Raw genomic sequence first — 21,551 nt, 5'->3', positions numbered from 1 at the left:
CTATGAAACAACGATTATTGAACACAAAATTCCTCTTAAACTAGAAGCTAAACCATTTCAGCAAAAAATAAGAAGAATAAATCTAGTATTTCTTCCAATAATTAAGAAATAAGTAAAGAAGCTATTGGATGCAAAAAAATTGTTCCCTTAAGATAGTCTGAATGGATAGCTAACCTAGTCCTCAATAGGAAGAAAAATTGAGAAATAAGAATATGTGTTGACTTTAGAAATCAAAAAAAATTGTCCTTAAAAGACAATTATCCATTACCAAATATGGATCAATTGCTTCAAATAGTATCAGGTTCTAACAAGATTTCGATGTTAGATGGTTTTTCTATATATAACCTGATTTTGGTTAGTAAAAAAGGTAGAAAAAAGACAACATTTACAACTCCATGGGGTACATTCATGTGTGCAAGGATTCCTTTTGGTTTAATCAACGTGGGAGAAACATTTCAAAGAGAAATGGATTTGGAATTTGCTGGTAAGATAAATAAATTCATTGTCATTTATCTTGATGATTTAACTATGTTTTCTAATTCTGATGATAAACACTTGAAACACTTGAGGAAAGTTTTGGAAAGATGCAGAAAATATGGGATTTATTTTAATCAAAAGAAGTCACTCTTTGCAATGAAATAAGGAAAGATATTGGGAAATATAATTTCAAAACCGGGAATTGTTATTGATCCAAAAATATTTTCAGCAATTTAGGTAATCAATTTTCCAAGAAACAAAAAAGAAATTCAGTCATTTTTAGGAAAGATAACATTTCTAAGAAGATTTATACTTAATTGTGCTGAGATTGTTAAAGATATTACTGATATGCCCAATAAGGAAAAATAATTTAAATGGAAATCACACGCTAGATATTCTTTTTCACAAATAGAAAAGGAAATTTCAAAAGCATTGTTGCTAGCTAGTCCAGACTACACAAAAAAATTTAGTATCTTCTACTTTTCCTGAGATACTACCATAGAAGTTGTTTTATTATAAATAAATGATGATCAATATGAGCAACCAATTTCCTTTTTTATTAAGGTTATGAGAGATGTGGAATTGAGATATGACATCATAGAGAAATAAGCTTATGCCTTCGTACAAGCTTTGAAATAATTTAGGATTTATGTTTTGCATTCTCCTATAATTGCTTATGTTCCTAACAATGCAGTAAAAACATTGTTGACTCAGCCTAATGCAGATGGAAAGAGGGAAATATGGATTCCTAAGATACTTGAGTTTGATTTAGACATCAAACATAAAAAGTTCGTTAAAGGACATGATTTAGCTAAAATTTTGGTTGAATCAAATTGTAAAATATGTTCTATCAACAATATCATGCAGATATCAAGTGAGAAGGATTCACAAGAACCTTTTCAGATTCCAAGTGAAATGAACCTTCTTAGATTCCAGGTGAGAAGCATCCACAAGAACCTTCTCATATCTTAGGTGAGAAGAATCCACAAGAACCTTCTCAGATTTTAGGTGAAAATAAATCACAAGAACCTTCTTCAAGTATAGTTCATGTTTCTCTTCCTTTACATATTAATGAAATTCCTTTACTACCCTATTGGTATAAGGATATAGTCCATTTTCTACATGATTTTCAGTATCCTCTTGAAGTCACAAAGAATGAAGGAATATCTTGTAGATGCAAAGCCATGAAATAATATATAATAAATGAAAATTTGTATTAGAAGGATCTTTTAAATATTATCTTACTATGTTGGACCAAAAATGAAACTGAAGGAGTAATTAAGAAATCTCATGAAGCATTTGTGGAGGACATTATGCTTAGAAGGCTACTACATATAAAATTTTGAGAGAGGGTTTCTATTTCCCTAAATTGTTTACATAGGTAGGAGCAAAGGTGAGTAGTTGTATCCCATGTCAGATATTTGCAGGAAAACGGAGGTTAGGAACACTTTCCCTTCTTCTAGTTTATATTGAAGCTCCATTCCTACAATGGGGATCAGATTTCATTGATGAAGTAGTTCCAACTTCCAATAATCAACATAGATGGATATTAACAACGACTGATTATTTCACAAAGTGGGTAGAACCAACTCTTGTTAAGAATGAAACTGATACAGTAGTGATGAGATTTATTGAAGAAAATATATTGTCTAAATTTGGTTTCCCAAGACAAATAGTTATAGACAATGCACAAGCTTTCAGTAGTATAAAAATGATAGAATTTTGTCAGAAATATCATATTACTTTACATCATTCTACACCATATTATCCACAAGGTAATGGGTTGGCAGAATCATCAAATAAAATTCTAATTAAAGTCATTAAGAAAGTATTATATGATCATAAAAGAAGTTGGGACAGTCATCTTAAATATGCAGTATGGGAAAACATAGTTTCACCTAAAAGGTCTACTAGTAAATCTCCTTTTCAACTTGTATATGGAATTGAAGCAATTTTTCCTACACAATTACATTTCCAGTCATGAAGTTTTTGTAGGAACCATATAAATAAGAAGATGAATTTTCAAGAAAAATCAATCAAATTATTGAGCTAAATCAAGAGAGATGAAGTTCAACATAAAATTCGACAATATCAAGACTCGATAAAGAGTTTGTTTGACAGAAAGGATATATAAAGAGACTTCAGACAAGGAAATCTAGTTCTGAGATGGGATACTAGAAGAGAAGAAAGTAGCAAGCATGGAAAGTTTGATAATTTATCGTTGGGACCTTTTAGCATTGTAGAAGGGAAGGGAAACAATACATTAAATTTACAGAACCTGGAAGGAGAGTACTCCTCATTTCCTGTGAATGGGAAATACCTCAAGAACTATATTCAATATTAAGTGTTTACAATTATCATCATTGTAAATCTCTGGTTTTCTTTAAATTTAATGAACAAGTGTGATTTTCACAGCATAAACTCTGTAACCTGAGGAGAAGGCACATAGATATGCAAGTTATTTGCATCCCACAAGGGGAGGCAATCCCCAGATGGAGTCGATGTTTTAACTTATTTTTACCTGTGTAATATTTTGTAGTTTTTCCTTTATTTTCAAAAATAAAAATAAAAAGAGAAAAATAGAGAAAAAAGAAAAAAATCAAAAGAAAGAAAGAATAACAAAGAGATCGAATATAAAAGAATAAAATAATATCCCTAATATCACATGCACATCCAAATGCAACATCATTTTATTTTTTATTTTAATTTAATAATCCTTATGATTTTAAAAATGATTACGTATTTGTAATAAATCAATTTTATTTATTTGTTGGATATATTTAGTGACTGTTCAGTTTTGAATTGATGAGATCGGGCCTTCCCAGATCAATGATTCCTCAATAATTAGGAGCCCTCTTGCATTGTCAAATGTTGTGGGGGAGGGGGGGGGGGGGGGGTCCATAAAGCAATTTTCCCGATCCCACCTTCAGGTACCTGATATACCCATATGCATTGTGGTATCCCCCTCCAAAAATACCACACACAACCTCTGCCCCCTCTGTAAACCGCCATTCCATCATTCATCCCTCCTCTATTGCTTTGGCCAATTTCACACATTGTTAAAACCTCCACTACATTTAACCATCGCCACATCCCCGATAACTTTATCAAATAATTGTCATGAATTTAATCCTCCACCATTGTTTGAAACATTAAATTCTCCCACTCCATTACCATTATCCATTTTCACCCATTATCAACATTTGATTAAAATCCTATCCCATTGAAAATTATCTTCTTTCCTGAATTCCTCTTAGAATCAAGGCTTCTAGCTTGAATATGCAGGTGAACGCTAGTAATATTCAAGCTTACAATCATCTTATTTATGGGTAACTATTCTACTAATCCCCAATAATTATTTTTTCCTTAATGGATTCTGATAAAGGAAAATCCAAAGTTGTAGAGAGTCCAATGCTACCTTCTATAATCAATTTAGATGAATTATCTTTAGTTGACACTCAATTCAAAATTCGAAAGACCAATTGTGAGTTCAACCTTTATGAACTCAACAATTGGGCCTTTTACAAATACCATGATGCTAGTGATGAATTTTCATTGTGGGAATCCATATTAAGTCAATTTATATTCCCTTGGACCTACCATTTTGCATATTTTTTTTCTTGGTGTGAAGCTTTCTGTCTCCCAAGTCAGAGACTTATCATTGCTCAAAATAAAGAAACCTAGTTTTATGTAACGCCTGAGTAAATTTTCCAAGCCCTTCAATTGAATTATCAAGAATCCCTACATTTATTTTCTATTTATGCATTAATAGAGATTTACCAAAAACCTTCATTTTCTGAAAGAGCTCACATTTTTTAATCTTTTATGACTGAGAATTCTAAATTACCCAAGACAAATCCTCCCTATTCTTCTACCATGTTCCCTGAGATGTCTAGGTAGGTCATTTCATTGGTTTCTTCCCTATTAGGATGCCCTAATGACCAATGGTTCTATGAAGTAATTTTAGGATTTTTATCAATCTTTTCCTTTGGTAAAAAGACCTCAGTTATGTTCAATTATAGTTAGTACCTTTCAGAGATTATTCATGAGCAATTTTTTGATGTTGAGTGCTCAAGGATCTTTAAAGCACCAATTAGTTTTGGTCTATCTATTTCTATATCGTTAGTGAGAGAGATTTAAGTTTCCTTTGTAGAAGTTGGATATTACAAGAATTCCATAGTCAATTATTCATTGGAATTCACTAGTGAGAAATACTTCTAAAGAGTTCTCCTTTCGTAAATTTGTCAATTAATTCTTGTATGTAGAAAATTGTTTGTTAAACATTGATGTTGTTCCTAGGATTCCAAATGAAATTAAAATAATTTTACATCTTATTGAATAGTTAAAGGGTGGAGATAATTATTTATATCATAATTTTATAGAAATTAGGATTTATCAATGAGAGCTACAACCATACAAGTTGCCTATCTTCCTCTCAATGAGAATTTTTTCTCTTGAATATATTAGTCAAATGACGAATGTAGATGATGTTCATTTTGTTTCTAGAAAACAAAAATATCAATTTAAATTGAAAGCATAGGTTTCCCCATTCATACCCAACATAAGAGTTGCATATAGCAAGGTAGATAATTTATTAAAATAGATGAAGTTTGAGCTGAGTCTCAGTTGGTCTTATGGGCCACTAGGGATTATATCATCAGTCAAAGTTGCACATAAATCAACACCTTATGTTCATGTGGCTAAACTAGAGATTGAGGAATTTTTCAATAAAGAAGAATGGGAGGAAAACACTTTATAGGAAGTTGACGAAGAAATATCCAGTCAGACAATTTTAGAGACTCCAATACCATAGAGAAATAATTAAAAAGGCCAACAAAACCCTAGTCACGATGAGGATCAAATTTATAGCAAACAACTTTGAAGGCCATGAAAAGAAGAAAGACAACAAGTGATGAGGAAGAAGAATCCTCAGAACTTCAGACTTTTGAAGGAACTTCTAAAATAATTTTCATACAAGAATCTCCACTTTCACTTCAGCAGATTAAAGAAACTAGTATAGATTCTCCTTCTCCTTCTTCCCCTTCTTCAAGGAAACAAAGTATTTTTTCAAAATTTCTAGAAATAAAAAAGAAGAATGAGACACTAAAGACTTCCACATATGCAGAATTTTGGAAATAATCCCCTACAATTCATAGTAGATTACTTTCAACATTAGACAGTGAAAGGGGACAATTCCAATTAGCATTTTTAGATCCAAAGGTCCATGTACCTAAATATTTTGAAGACTATCAAAATTCCCTATTTTCCTTTGATATAAAACAGATTCATCCAATAGATTAGATTGATCTACATTAAAAAGTAGGGGAGATGGTTTATAAAAATTTTACAAGTTCCGCCATGAAAACTTCTAAGGTGAAAGCGTCATTAAATAATATTCATTATCAATTAAATCTAGAAGAAATGTCTTCTCTATCTAAGGATACTAGAATTAAGGGACTTGAGGACCTTGTTTTTGAATTTAGGATTGGATTCTAAAGATGTAAAATAAGAATAAGAGATAATATAAAAAATGAATGCCAATATCTAAGCTTTGGGGAAATAGTTGAATGTGCCAACAATTGAACATCAACTGGCTCAAGAAGTCAATGAGCTAGCAAAGGAGAAATATAAAATGCTTCAAATGATTATTGAGAAGAACATACAAGTTTAGAAAATGGAAGAAGAAATGGAAAAGTGCATTAAGGAAAGAGAGCTACAACTCAACACTATAGTGGGTACTTCTATAGTAAGAACTTCTACAATTGTAGTCTCTAAAGCAGAGACAGAGCCCATTGGTCAAAATTCAGTAGGGAAGTTGTCAAAGTTCATGAGAGATCTATCCTTCAAGGGTATGGAAATTGAGAAACTTAGAGTGCAGATTGAGAAGATTGAAGACAATAAAATTAAAACTGATAAGCAATTATAAATTTTTGAATGAATCATTGACTGAATAGACCGTATCTCAAGCTAAAGAGAAAATATGGATTGATATTAGTGCATCTTTGACTAAATTAATACCATAAATTGAAATTATCTTTTAGCAGGAAGATTTATTGTAGAGTTCAAAGGGAACAATAGGAGAGATTAAATAAGATCTCGATCATAAACTAGGAGAGGCTACTAGGATAATTAAAGTACTGCATTACAAAACAAAGGAAGATATTGAAAAATTTGTAATTGAAGACAACAAGAAAAGTTTTGGCAAGGAGAAATCTAATGTTACAGCTCAATAATAAGTGTCAAAACATATATCCGCAGATCAAAAAATTCAATAGAAAATTTATTTCTTTGCACCAAAAAAGACTCCGAGATCTATGAAATTCTAGTGGCCAATTGATCGCATTAGAGAACAATGAACACAAGTTAAATGTGATAACAACATATAAAACTAAATTTTCCAAAGTCAGAGGGATAATCATCTAGAAATCTCACTGAGGGTTGTAGGAATTTACAAGGTAAGTTCCTCAAACAGAACACCAAACGACACCGCTCACAACATATCACAGATCAATACACCAGTATTTTGACGTGGTTAAAACCCTCAAAGAGGGAAACAGTCCACGGCCTGAGCCAACGCGACCACTTCAAGAAATTTATTAATAGAAGAATGAAAATTTACATATGCTTCTCTCATAGATGGATTACCCTACAAATGACCCTCCATGCTCTTTAAATAGAGATCATGGACCAATCAGGTGTTAAGCCACGGATCAAGTGTCGGTAATACCGAGGAGAGAATGAACCGTCGGATCACTACATATCGTGACCCTCGGGTTGTAAGTTACAAAATGTATGTGGTAAAGAAACACACTTTACCAAACTCTATACCTAACTCTATACTAGACCAAGTTGTACTTAACTATTTCCTATGTGTCGGAATATCCTAACATCCCCCCTTAAGAACAACTTGGATAGGATTGAAGGATTTACAAATATGACACAATAGGAGAAGGAAGGAGACACTAGAGCCTATCCGCCCTTAGTGACAACTTCCTGAACTCCAACCATAAATCTAAGTTTAGTGAACTTCGCCTCTATGAGAGCCTTTGTAAAGATGTCTGCAACTTGATCATATGTTGAAAAATATTGCACTTCAAGAACATGGTCGTGAATGAGCTTTCTGATGAACTGCATGTGCAGTTCAATGTGTTTTCTGCGCTGATGTTGGACTAGATCTTTGCATAGCTAAATGGCACTTTGATTATCACACCAAAGTGTAGTCGGATGCTGCTGCTGAAAGCCAAACTCTGACAAGATCTGACGAAGCCACAAGGCTTCCTTACTAGCTTCTACGGCACCACGATACTCTTCTTCTGCTGAAGAAAGAGAAATGGCACCTTGATTCTTGCAAGCCCATGTAATAGGTCCTGAACCACGAGTGAACACATAACCTGCACTAGACTTCCGATCATCAGGGTCACCAGCCCAATCGGAATCAGTAAAACCAAACAATAGAGGAGCTGCTTTGGCACTGTAATGAATCCCAAACTGAATTGTACCTCGAACATAACTAAGTATTCTTTTAGCTGCTTTCCAATGACTTTCATGTGGGTTTTGCATAAACCGAGCAACAAGGCCAACAACAAAGGAAAGGTCAGGACGAGTATGGGTTAGATACAAAAGTTTTCCTACAAGTTGATGGTATAAGGTAGCATCAACTTCAGGAGAAGTACAAGTGACTGAAAGTTTGACTCCAAACTGAAAGGGAGAAGGGGCTGGCTTACAGTCTTCCATGTCAAAATGGCATAGAATATCACATGCATACTTGGACTGAGAAAGGGAAATACCTTCCTTGGATTGCAGGACTTGAAGACTGAGAAAATAATGTAAGTGTCCTAAGTCTGTCATTTCAAACTTCCTTTTAAGGCTAGACTTCACATGGTTTATAAGGTTGGGATCACTACCAGTCAGGATAAGATCATCAACACAAAGAACAAGAATGATAAGAGACTTGCCGACTTTCTTGGTGTAGACAGTATTGTCAGAATGACACCTAGAGAAGCCAAATTCTAAAAGAAAGCTATCCATTTTGGCATACCAAGCTCGAGGAGCTTGCTTGAGACCATAAAGGGATTTCTTAAGCCGACATACAAGGCTGGAGTCTGTTTGTATAAATCCAGTAGGTTGTTCCATATAGATTTCTTCATGCAAGTCCCCATGCAAGAAGGTGGATTTAACATCCATCTGATGGATTTCCCATTTGAAAGAAGTAGCAAGAGAAAGAACAAGGCAGATAGAGTTCATTTTGGCAACAGGGGAGAAGGTTTCAGTGTAGTCAATGCCTTCAACTTGTGAAAAACCCTTAGCAACAAGACGAGCTTTATGTTTATCAACTTTCCCATCTGGTCCATACTTGGTTCTGTAATCCCATTTGCATCTAACAAGTTTTCATCCCTTTGGTAGAGGAACAAGATCCCATGTATCATTTGCCAATAATGAATGATATTCTTCATTTATAGATGCTTCCCAATCTGGATGGCCTGAAGCTTCTACAAAGGTGTCAGGATCATAATTCACTGAAGCTTGAGCCAGTAAAGAAGAGGCTCTCTCGAACTGAGAACGTGTACGTCGCTGATCTGTAGGATCACCGGCAAGATCACCTGTTGCATCCCAAGTAGCACGGACCCATTTTGGAAGCTGAGGAGCTGAAGGAGGATCCTGAGAAGGTGGGGGAGGATTTTCATCCTCGCTTTCATCATCCAAAGAAGAAATATTTTCAAAAGTAGAAGAGATAGGGAGAGGTGGCACATCCGTCAAACAAGGCTCGCAGGCCGATCTATTTTCATCAAACTTTGCATCTCTTCTAATGATAACATTTTTGGACTTAAGTGGAATAAGTCTATATCCTTTGACATCTTCAGAATATCCAACAAAAATACATTTTTCACTCTTTGGTTCTAAAGCTTTATGTTTCTCATCTGGAATATGGGCCCATGCTTCACTTCCAAAAACATGAAAGTGACTTACATCTGGTTTGATTGAGCTCCATGCTTCTTCTGTAGTGATATTCTTTAAAACCTTAGTAGGAATGCGATTTATTATGTAATTTGCACATTTAATTGCTTTTGCCCAATAATTAAGACTAGGTCCTTCAGATTGAAGCATACAATTAGCCATTTCCTTTAAGGTGCGATTCTTCCTCTCAACTACACCATTTAGTTGTGGAGTATATGGAACAGTATGTTGCATTTGAATTCCATTCTCAGTGCAAAATTTGATGATTGTGTTTTTAACATATTCTCTGCCATTATCAGATCTTAGCCTAAGAATTTGATGTCCAGATTGTTTTTCAACAAAGGCCTTAAAGGCCAAGAACATGTTAAATACTTCACTCTTGAGTTTTAAGAAGTATACCCAAGTGTGTCTCGAGAAATCATCAATGAAAGTTATGAAATACTTGTAGCCAAAGAATGAAGCAACTGGAAGTGGACCACATAAATCACTATGCACGAGCTATAAAGGGGCTGAGGCGTGCCAAGAGGCACGTTTTTCAAAACTGTCCCGATGATGTTTTCTGAGTACACATCCGAAACAAACACCATCTCTACAAGATACCATTGGAAGACCTGTCACCATATTTTCTTTACATAGATTCTGAAGAGAGCGATAGTTTAAGTGACCAAATTGCTCATGCCAAAGTTTGCTCACTTCATCATTATGAGCAACAAATACTGAGGGAAGATTTGATGACCCAAAGTTGTGAAACTTATACAACCTTGTAGAATCATCAGCAATGCGAGTATCTAAAATCTGTCTAGGATCTCTTAGGTCCTTAATTACAACATCGTGAGGTGAAAATTCAACGATTTTACCTTCACCTGAATGAGTTATCTGATATACAGATAGAAGGTTGCAGGATAAGGTTGGAACACATAATACATCATTAACCTGACCATTGTCTATATGAACAGTTCCAGTCCCTACAACACTAAGAGATCTATCATCACCAACATATATATTTTTGGTGTTACAATCATTTAAAGAAGAAAACATGGCTTTGTTTTTGGCCATGTGATAAGAAGCTGATGCAGGAGCATGTGACTCAGAGGGGAAAAATCTTCCAAATTATTCCAAAAATCCAAAAAAAATTACAGGCAAGGGAGTGGGGTCCTTTAGCCTGCAATTTCTATGTTTTCTTAGTTAAAAATAGAATAAATTCTAGCAATAAATCATGCTATTTGTAACAGAGCTTTTCAAGCTTTAAATCATCCTGTAAAGCATGCTTTTCTTTGTATCGGATAAGGACGAGAGGGCCTATCCTTAGTTATAAATAAAATGGCAGCAAAGCTCTCATCAGACAGAGGAGAGGGACGACCGCCTTAGTTTTATTTTGAAATTTTTGTTCTCTCAATGCCTCTTATTTAATGACTCTGTAAAGTGCTTGCATAGTTTATTTTTAAGGCGCCTTAATAGGGTTGAATCGATGACTGGATTTCCTCACGCTGCCAATACTCTATATTGATTATAGGAATCGATTTCCCTTTCGTTTATGTTCATACATGCTTGGATTCAATTGCGCATATGCCTCTGTCTATACCAAGAGCTCTTGTGATTTCCATTTGACAGGTGTAGTGGATTAAAAGTCTATGACCATAAGCTCTTACCATCGTGATTATAAACCTATACCGGCGTAGGAGACTTTTGAAACCATTAGTTGCGTGCTCTGTTCATAAAACCTGTGGCGAATGGAGTATAGCGTGATAAAAGGGCGAGTTCCAAATTTGGAACCGAAACGATATAAATTGGAGTCAATATATATCGCGGAGTCTGTCATCGTGGAGACAGTAAAGCTGTCATTTGTATCAACTGCCGAAAATCAGAACTCGCGAAGTCTTAACCACTAATTATAGGTGTATCGGGTCCGCTCAAAAGACCTCTGTTTGAGCGATTGCCAATATGTATATACATCGGCCATAAACCCAACACAAAGGACGGAAAGGTATAGCGATATATATATTGAATCGAACCACTATAGAGAGCTGAGGTTTACATAGCCGGCAGTCCATGGCATATGAGCCGTTGTCTATGGCAAAGAGCAGCCTATAACCATCGTCGATGTAAGAGGAGGTAAGAACATTCCACGGGTATATACAAGATAGACATATGTTGCGTGGGCATATAGATAAGTGGATATATGTATTGTATATGTAAGTTACAAAAGAGATATCGCTTTTAAGCCTTCAGCCATGGTTAATTAGTAAAGCACGATGTTGGAATTTTTGAAATGAACCATCAATTTAATGACTGATGTGCTCAGTCCAGAAAAAAAAAAGGAAATTAACCAAGGCATAGAAGAACTTGCTGACAGATTTGGGAAATTTACTTTAACGCCTGCACCCATGCCATCATTAGTGGTATCAGAGCCCACAATTGACATTGAATTGAATCTCAGGAGGAGCAGAAGAAGGATGGCTTTCAGAGTTGGAAGAGGACGAGGACGTGGTGGAAGAGGACGACCTTCTGCAAATGTTGAACTAATGGAAACAGTAGAAGAGCTGCGAGCTAGAGTGGATGCATTAACTTCAAATAGAAATAGAGATGATGGGGATGTAAGTGAGCCCGAAATTGAAGCTGCTGAAGAGGAGGAAGCTGTACAGGTTACTCCTGAGATGAGATTCTTTCAGTCAGTGTTAAAATGCACAGCCAGGCCATGGAACCAATTAGTACCAGTATATCAAGGAGGATTGAATCCAGAAGAATTGATCGACTGGATTAACAGCATGGAGAAATTCTTCGATTACGAGGAAACAGAGGATGAGAAGAAAGTAAAGTTTGTTGTCACCAAGTTAAAAGGACATGCAACACTCTGGTGGGATGGTGTGCAGGCAGAAAGGAAGAGACTTGGTAAGCAGCCAATCAAGAACTGGAGCCGAATGGTAGCAAAGTTAAGAGGTAAGTTCCTGCCAAGTAATTATCAGCAAATGTTGTTTAGACAAATGCAAAATCTTAAACAGAGAGATTTAACAGTAAAAGAGTATACAGAAGAGTTTTATAAAGTGAGTATAAGAGCTGGAGAAGCCCAAGACACAGATGAGAAGGTGGCTAGATATATGAATGGCCTCGGGATGGACATTCAGGATGAGATAAGCCTGCTGTCTCCTAAAACAGTAGAGGAAGCTTATCAGATAGCGCTGAAAGCAGAGGAAAAACTCATAAGGAAGTAGTCTGCCAAAGAGAGAGGGACTTTCAGAGGAAAAGGAAGTCAAGGTGGTAGAGGTAGATCTACAGCACCTAGAGATGGAGCTAGTAGCAGCTCAACCCAGCATGCAACCAGAGAAGGTGATGCAAGAGGCAGAGGGAGTTTTTCCAGAGGAAGAGGAGGCAGAGGAAGAGGCAGAGAAATAAGATGTTACAGGTGTAACAAGCTGGGACACAGAGCTTTTGAGTGGCCAGAGAATGCAGACACAAAGCAGAGGAATGAAATTGTTGCTCCAGCGGAAGAAGAAGCACCAGCGACAACGGTAGCAGAAGAAGAAAATACACCAGAAAGAGGAGAATCTCTGGTAATTAATAAAGTTTTTCTTAAGCCAGTGAAAGAGGCGATGGCTAAACCGCCACAAAGGGAAACTTTATTCAGGACAGTGTGCAAAGTCCAAGGCAAATGTTGCCAGATGATCATTGATAGTGGTAGCACTGATAATTTGGTCTCTACAAAGGTAGTGGAGAAATTGAAGCTGAAGACAATGAAGCATCCAACACCTTATAAGGTGTCATGGTTACAAAAGGGACATCAACTCTTGGTAAGTGAACAGTGTGAAGTGGAATTTCAAGTGGGCAAGTACAAGGATAAAATCGTTTGTGATGTGATGCCTATGGACGTGTGTCACATATTGCTTGGAAGGCCTTGGCAATATGACAGAGGAGCCATACATGACGGGAAGCGAAACACCTACAAGTTTGGAAAAGATGGTGTTAATCATACATTGTTGCCTTTGCAAGAAGAAGATGTACCAGGACAGAAGACTGATCCAAAAACTCTGTTACTTGGAGGGAAGGAGTACTTGAAGCAAATTGAAGAAAATGAGGTAAATTTTGTTGTAATTTGCAAGCCCAAGGTAATATTGAATTCTACTAAAATTTCTGAATTACCGATTGAAATTCAAGAAATGCTGGAGAATTATTATGATATTATTGTTGATGATTTGCCTAATGAATTACTGCCAATTTGAAAAATCATGCATCATATAGACTTGATTCCTGGAGCAAGCCTACCTAACAAAGTAGCATATAGAATGACTCCTGCAATAAAATGAGGAAGTTAAGAAACAGGTGCAAGAATTTCTTGACAAGGGGTTGATTAAAGAAAGCCCGAGTCCTTGCGCAGTGCCAACAGTGCTGAGCCCGAAGAAAGATGGAGGCTAGAGAATGTGTACAGATTCAAGAGCCATCAATAAGATTACAATTAGGTACAGATTTCCATTACCCAGAATTGAAGATTTAATGGATTGCTTATCTGGCGCAAAATATTTTTCAAAGTTAGATCTTAAAAGTGGTTATCATCAGATAAGGATAAGAGAAGGGGATGAATGGAAAACTGCTTTTAAAACCAACGAAGGATTATATGAATGGAGAGTGATGCCTTTTGGGCTGTCCAATGCACCAAGTACATTCATGAGACTTATGAATGAAGTTCTTAAAGAATTCATTGGTAAATTTGTAATCGTATATCTAGATGATATATTAGTCTATATCAGATCCAAGGAAGAACACTTGAGGCATTTAAATTATGTTCTACAGAAGCTGCAGCAAGAAAAATTATTGTTGAATCTGAAGAAGTGTTTATTTATGAAAGAAGAGCTAGTGTACTTGGGATTTGTTATCTTAGCTAAAGGATTGAAGATGGATCCAGAAAATATTAAAGCAATTTTGGAGTGGCCTTCACCCAAGAGTATTTTTTAGGTAAGGAGTTTTCATGGTCTTGCTAGTTTTTACTAAAAATTTATTAAGAATTTCAGTAAGATTAATGCACCTATTATTGAGACCATAAAGAAAGATAAACATCCATTTACATGGACTGCTGAAGCAGAGAGAAATTTTCAGCTGTTGAAGAGGAAAATAACTGAAAAGCTTGTTTTGGTTCTTCCTGATTTTAACAAGACTTTTCAAGTTAAGTGTGATGCAAGCGCAGAAGCAATTGGAGGAGTTTTGAGCCAAGAAGATAGACCAATAGCTTACTTCAGTGAAAAGTTAAATGATGCAAAAAGGAAGTATTCTTCTTATGATAAAGAGTTTTATGCAGTTGTACATGCACTAAAGAAGTGGAGGCATTATTTAATGTCGAAAGAATTTATTCTTTACTCAGATAATCATGCATTGCAGTTTATAGTACAACGGCCAAAACTCACCCAAAGACATGCTAAATGGGTCGAATATCTTCAAAGCTTTCATTTTGTGTTGAAGCATATAACTGGACAGTCAAACAAAGTTGCAGATTCCTTAAGTAGGAGGAGTGTATTGCTGCAAGAAAGTCAAATCCAAGTGTTGGGTTTTGATTTTCTTAAAGAATTATATAAAACCGATTCAGATTTTAAGGAGGCATTTGAGGCTTGTGAAAATCCTGTTTTGGCGGGCAAGAGCAAGTGGCTGGATTATTTTATACATGATGGACTGTTATTTAGGAAAAATCAGTTGTGCATACCCAATTGTTCAATGAGAGAGAATTTAATCAAAGAGAAGCATAGTGGAGGACTTGCAGGGCATTTTGGTAGAGAAAAGACCTTTGAACAGCTCAACAGATTTTACTTCTAGCAAAAAATGAAAACTGAAGTAGAGAAGTATGTAAGAAATTGTAAAGTCTATCAGTATGCAAAAGGAAGGAGCCAGAACACAGGGTAGTATATTCCATTGCCAATTCCAGATAGGCCTTGGGATATGGTAAGTATGGATTTTGTGCTAGGATTGCCAAAGACTCAAAGAGGCTATGATTCAATTTTTGTGGTAGTGGACAGATTTTCAAAAATGGCACACTTTATTCCATGTTATAAAACTAGTGATGCTTCTCATATTGCTAACTTGTTTTTTAAAGAAATTGTAAGATTACATGGATTGCCCAAAAGCATTGTTTCAGACAGGGATTCAAAGTTCGTTGGACATTTCTGGAGAAGACTATGGAAGAGGTCAGGAACTAAATTAAATTTCAGTTATGCCTATCATCCACAAACTGATGGACAGACTGAAGTTGTGAATAGAAGTTTAGGCAATCTTTTGAGGAGCTTTACTGCAGAGCATCCAAAGCAATGGGATCAAGTGTTACCACAAGTTGAATATGCATATAATGATTCACCGAACAGGAGCACAGGACAGAGCCCATTCCATATTGTTTATGGAATGCACCCAAGGGGAATATCTGAATTAAGGAACTTGGGAAAAGAAGAAATGAGAAGTGCAGAAGGTGAAGACTTTGCCTCAAGAATGCAGGCAATACATGAACAAGTGAAACAGCAGCTACAGGACAACAACATTCAATATAAAACCAGAGCAGACATGAGGAGAAGAGAAATGAACTTTGAAGTTGGAGACTTGGTTTTAGCACACCTCAAAAAGGAGAGATTTCCAAAGGGAGAGTATAATAAGTTAAAATCCAAGAAAATTGGACCATGCAGGGTATTGAGGAAATTCTCTGCAAATGCTTATGAGATTGAATTACCACCTGGTGTGGGAATATCAAAAATTTTTAATGTTGCAGACCTGTACAAGTATGAGAATGAAGCTGCAGATGATAAAGCACAGGATCAAGAGACTCCAGAGATTGACTGGGTAAAACAGTTACCCACAGCCAAGAATTTACAGCCAGAAAGAATCCTAGACAAGAAAGTATATAAGAAGACAAGGGCACGAGAGTATTTCCAGTATCTGGTGAAATGGAAGGGACAGCCGATCACTGAAGCTACTTGGGTTATAGAAGACATTCTACAGAAATTGGGAAAATCTATAGATGAGCTCATGGACAAGAGCCCATGAAGAATTTTGTCCTCAGAGTCTGATGCGGGAGCATGTGACTCAGAGGGGAAAAATCTTCCAAATTATTCCAAAAATCCAAAAAAATTTACAGGCAAGGGAGTGGGGTCCTTTAGCTTGCAGTTTCTATGTTTTCTTAGTTAAAAATAGAATAAATTCTAGCAATAAATCATGCTATTTGTAATAGAGCTTTTCAAGCTTTAAATCATCCTGTAAAGCATGCTTTTCTTTGTATTAGATAAGGACGAGAGGGCCTATCCTTTGTTATAAATAAAATGGCAGCAAAGCTCTCATCAGACAGAGGAGAGGGACGAGCGCCTTAGTTTTATTTTGAAATTTTTGTTCTCTCGGTGCCTCTTATTTAATGACTCTGTAAAGTGCTTGCATAGTTTATTTTTAAGGCGCCCTAATATGGTTGAATCGATGACTGGATTTCCTCACGCTGCCAATACTCTATATTGATTATAGGAATCGATTTCCCTTTCGTTTATGTTCATACAAGCTTGGATTCAATTGCGCATATGCCTCTATCTATACCAAGAGCTCTTGCGATTTCCATTTGATGGGTGTAGTAGATTAAAAGTCTATGACCATAAGCTCTTACCATCGTGATTATAAACCTATACCGGCGTAGGAGACTTTTGAAACTGTTAGTTGCGTGCTTTGTTCATAAAACCTGTGGCGAAGGGAGTATAGCGTGATAAAAGGGCGAGTTCCAAATTTGGAACCGAAACGATATAAATTGGAGTCAATATATATCGCGGAGTCCGTCATCGCGGAGACAGCGAAGATGTCATTTGTATCAGCTTCCGAAAAGCGGAACTGGCGAAGTCTTAACCACTGATTATAGGTGTATCAGGTCCGCTCAAAAGACCTTTGTTTGAGCGATTGCTGATTTGTATATACATCGGCCATAAACCCAACATAAAGGATGGAAAGGTATAGCGATATATATATTGAATCGAACCACTATAGGGAGTTGAGGTTTACATAGCCAACAGTCCATGGCATATGAGCCGTTGTCTATGGCAAAGAGCAGCCTATAACCATCGCCGATGTAAGAGAAGGTAAGAACATTCCACGGGTATATACAACATAGACATATGTTGCGTGGGCATATAGATAAGTGGATATATGTATTGTATATGTAAGTTACAAAAGAGATATCGCTTTTAAGCCTTCAGCCACGGTTAATTAGTAAAGCATGATGTTGGAATTTTTGAAATGAACCATCAATTTAATGACTGATGCGCTCATTCCATAAAAAAAAAGGAAATTAACCAAGGCATAGAAGAACTTGCTGACAGATTTGGGAAATTGACTCTAACGCCTGCACCCACGCCATCAGAAGCTTTAGAATCAATGAGCCACTCATGAGAATGAGAAGAAGAAGAAGATACATTTAGTGCATAGCCAGACCGAGATACTTGACAACCACATGCAGAAAGTGCCATTCCTGAAGAGGAAGTTGAAGTTGAAGAGTGCTCCAAATGGATGTTATGCTTCTTCATTGCTGCTTCCAAGGCTTCCATCTTCTTAAAGCATTTGGATTCTAAGTGGCCATCTCGATTACAAAAGTTGCAATGTCTATCAGACTTCTTCCCTTTGTTTTTATTTTTCTTATCATTTTGTTGAAATGATTTTTCATTTTGAGGCTGAAATTGCTTAGGACCCTTGTTTGGTTTAGGACCATTCTTTTTAGGATACAACTTCTTAGGATTCTTTGGATTTGGTTGCTGCTAGGCGACTAACGCTTTCTTAGAAGAGTTTCGAAGATGAATAAGGCCAAGGTGTAAGAGTTTTTCTTGTTCTCTTATTAAAGAATCACAAAAGGAATCAAAGGAAGGGGACTTGTAGGTTTGTACTTGAGAAATGAAGGCTTCTCTTGTAGAATGGAAGGTGGAAACAAACACAGAATAGGCTGGTCCCAACTTAGTAAGAATGGAGTAGATAAGGCTACTATCTTCTTTCTTAACCTTAACACCTTCCAAGAGAAGTCTAAGGGTCTTGAACTCGAACAAAAAATCTTCAATGCAAGAAAAATTATTGGGGTCCAATGTAAGCTATTCATTTTCAAGTTGATGGGCTTTAAGTTCATTTTTAATTCCAAAGATTTTAGTAATTTGTTGCAGTGCTTCATCAGGAGTATCAAGTTCTGCAATATGGAATCTAAGATCTGGAGAAATAGACATCCCTATCAACCCACATGCTTGGTCTTGCCTATTTTCCCATTTAGCTGCCTTATCTTCATCTTTCGGTTTGGTCTCTTGGCCTATGGCTATTCTGTAAAGGCCTTTACTTCTAAGTAAATCCACAATGGAGGACCACTATTGGAAGTAGTTAGTGCTATCAAGAATGACTTGGCATGGAATTTCCATTTTTAATAGAAACTGAAGCTGTAGATCCTGAAACTAAGTGTACCAATGGAAAGATCTCGACAAATTAGGCCGTTTCAAAAAAGCGGTTTTGAAAACGGATTCCGGATGAAGAAGTTATCGCTTTTTGAAAAAAAATTGACGAAGTCGTTGACGAAGTGCGGGAATGTGTGGAAATGAAAAAATCCGCCCCGACAAAATGGAGACTTGAACCCAAGACCTCTACTCTCATAAATTAGCTTTGCACCAAGTGAGCTATACAAAAAGTTTGAGAGAGAGAGAGATGTGGGGGGGGGGGGGGGGGGGGTTGATGCTTTGGGTTGCGTGCTTTCTTTGAGAAAGCTCTTTTTCCCTAAAAAGCAAAAAACACAAAACCCAACATGGGCATACAAAAAAAACAAACCTTGCAGCTCGAAGTTAGCTTTAGCCGGAAACTAAATATTTTCAAAAATGAACCTTGCGGCTCGAAGTTAGCTTTAGCCAGAAACTAAATATTTTCCTCAATGTTTCTTATTTTCCGAGATCACACTAAGGCGCAGCGGAAAAGAGCATACGCATGAGAAAAATCCTTCCTTTCTATTTCTGATTTGCCCAGATCACACAGAGTCGCACGGCAAAGTGCATACGTAGAAATGAAAGGTATAGATCCGATAATAAAAAAAATCTAAATAAACCGAAACCGAAATAAAGAGAGAGAAAATAACTGTAAACTGCAAATAAACACTATATACCTCGAGATCTTAAAAATGACGCAACTAGGGCTACCGAAAACCTTTTCGCATGAAACGAAAGGGGTTCCTCACTGGAACAGATGCTCCCAACACAACAGAGTAGTCCTCTCAGCTCGGAAGCAGTCAGAAACAGTAGATCTAGGAAACGGCAGTTGGATGCAGTTCTACCAGCTTCAGATTTGGATCACCAACGGACGTGGCCCTCAAATAGCTCTGATACCATGTAGGAATTTACAGGGTACGTTCCTCAGACAGAACACCAAAGGACACCGCTCACAACAGATCACAGATCAATACACCAGTATTTTGACGTGGTTAAAACCCTCAAAGAGGGAAACAGTCCATAGCATGAGACAACGCGGCCACTTCAAGCAATTTATAAATAAAAGAATGAAAATTTACATATGCTTCTCTCATAGACGGATTACCCTACAAATGACCCTCCATGCTCTTTAAATAGAGATCATGGACCAATCGGGTGTTAAGCCATGGATCAAGTGTCGGTAATACCGAGGAGAGAATGAACCTTCGGATCACTACATATCGTGACCGTCAGATTGTAAGTTACAAAATGTACATGGTAAAGAAACACACTTTACCTAACTCTATACCTAACTCTATACTAGACCAAGTTGTACTTAACTATTTCCTATGTGTCGGAATATCCTAACAAGGGCCTAGAATATGATTTGTTTATTAAACATGAAATTCAAAATTTATTTTTAATTAAGCCTACTTTTCAAAAGTATCCAGAAGTTGATGAGTCATACAAGAAGTTAACCAAATTTTAAATCCAAGATGATAAAATATGGAATAAATTACTTGAGCTCGTCGAATAAAACAAAATGCAAAATTTTAGTCACTGGAAGATAGAAAAAACAAGAGCAAAAAGCAGAATAACATGGATAAGAAACAAAAAATTAAATTTCAAGCATCAGTCATCAAACAACAATGTCAAAATGTGCATTGACTGTCCAAATCAATTTAGAATAGTTATTTTTCTATTCTATTTTAATAAATATCCAAATTAGTTTCGATAATATTTTAGTTTGTAATAAATTTTATTTTGAAATTCAGATATTTGGAGTCAGACTCTATAAATATTTTGTAATTCTAAAAAGGTAGGGTTGAGCCCTTACGATGAATCAATGAGAGGATTGTAATGTTCTAAGTTATTTATGAAGATAACTGAAGGATATTAGATTCATTCCCAACAAATTGTGTATATATGTGAGTTTCTCTTGTTCTTCAATTATGTTTTTCATATTTATTTATGCACATGCTTAAGGTAACATAGGATTTTGGGAATAGATTGAGTGTCAATTTCCCTGAAATCCCATGTAAATTTATAATTACTAAAAGATATTAATTAACTGAAAAATGTTCCTTAGTTTTTTTTTTGATCAAGTGAGAGTAGGACCATCTATTAATCTGAAAAAAATTACATAATATACGTAAGGCAGCGAAAGCTGCAAAGGAGCAAAAGCCCACACAACCTCTTATCCAAGCAAGCAAAGAAACTAATGGACACCAAAGAACCATCCACCCTAAAGGCATCAATCGGGGAAACCAGTGAGATAAATCCCTTATATCCTTATTTCCAAGCCACCAAAAAACCTTTATCGACGGGGTTCACTGTATCAAATGCCCACAAAACAATGCCAATAACTCCCTCAAAACCTCCATAGAACTTGAAATCCTGAAGACCATGTGATCAACCTTCGAAGGTCCAACGGTCAAGAGGTGATATCAGGATGGCAACAAGTATGCCCTTTATCCGTTCAAATGGACCCAAAAAGAACTATGTGCCAACTTTCTAAACTATTTCGGGTCCAAATGGGGAGATAACCATCGAGCAGCTTAACCGCCTGAAATTCACCAGATGCAAGAGATCCATAAAGGACAGTACAACTAGCACAAGCTATAACTGTTGTAACGGGCTTGAAACAAAAATAAGTCACCACCTGAAAGAATTTCAGGTCTGGATGGAAACTTATCGGTCATGCAGTTT

Source organism: Pinus tabuliformis, chromosome 8 (assembly GCF_031772625.1).
Source record: "Pinus tabuliformis cultivar Carrire ecotype Pingquan chromosome 8, CPIR1, whole genome shotgun sequence".
Lineage (NCBI taxonomy): Eukaryota > Viridiplantae > Streptophyta > Pinopsida > Pinales > Pinaceae > Pinus > Pinus tabuliformis.
Note: the sequence above shows the minus strand (reverse complement) of the source record.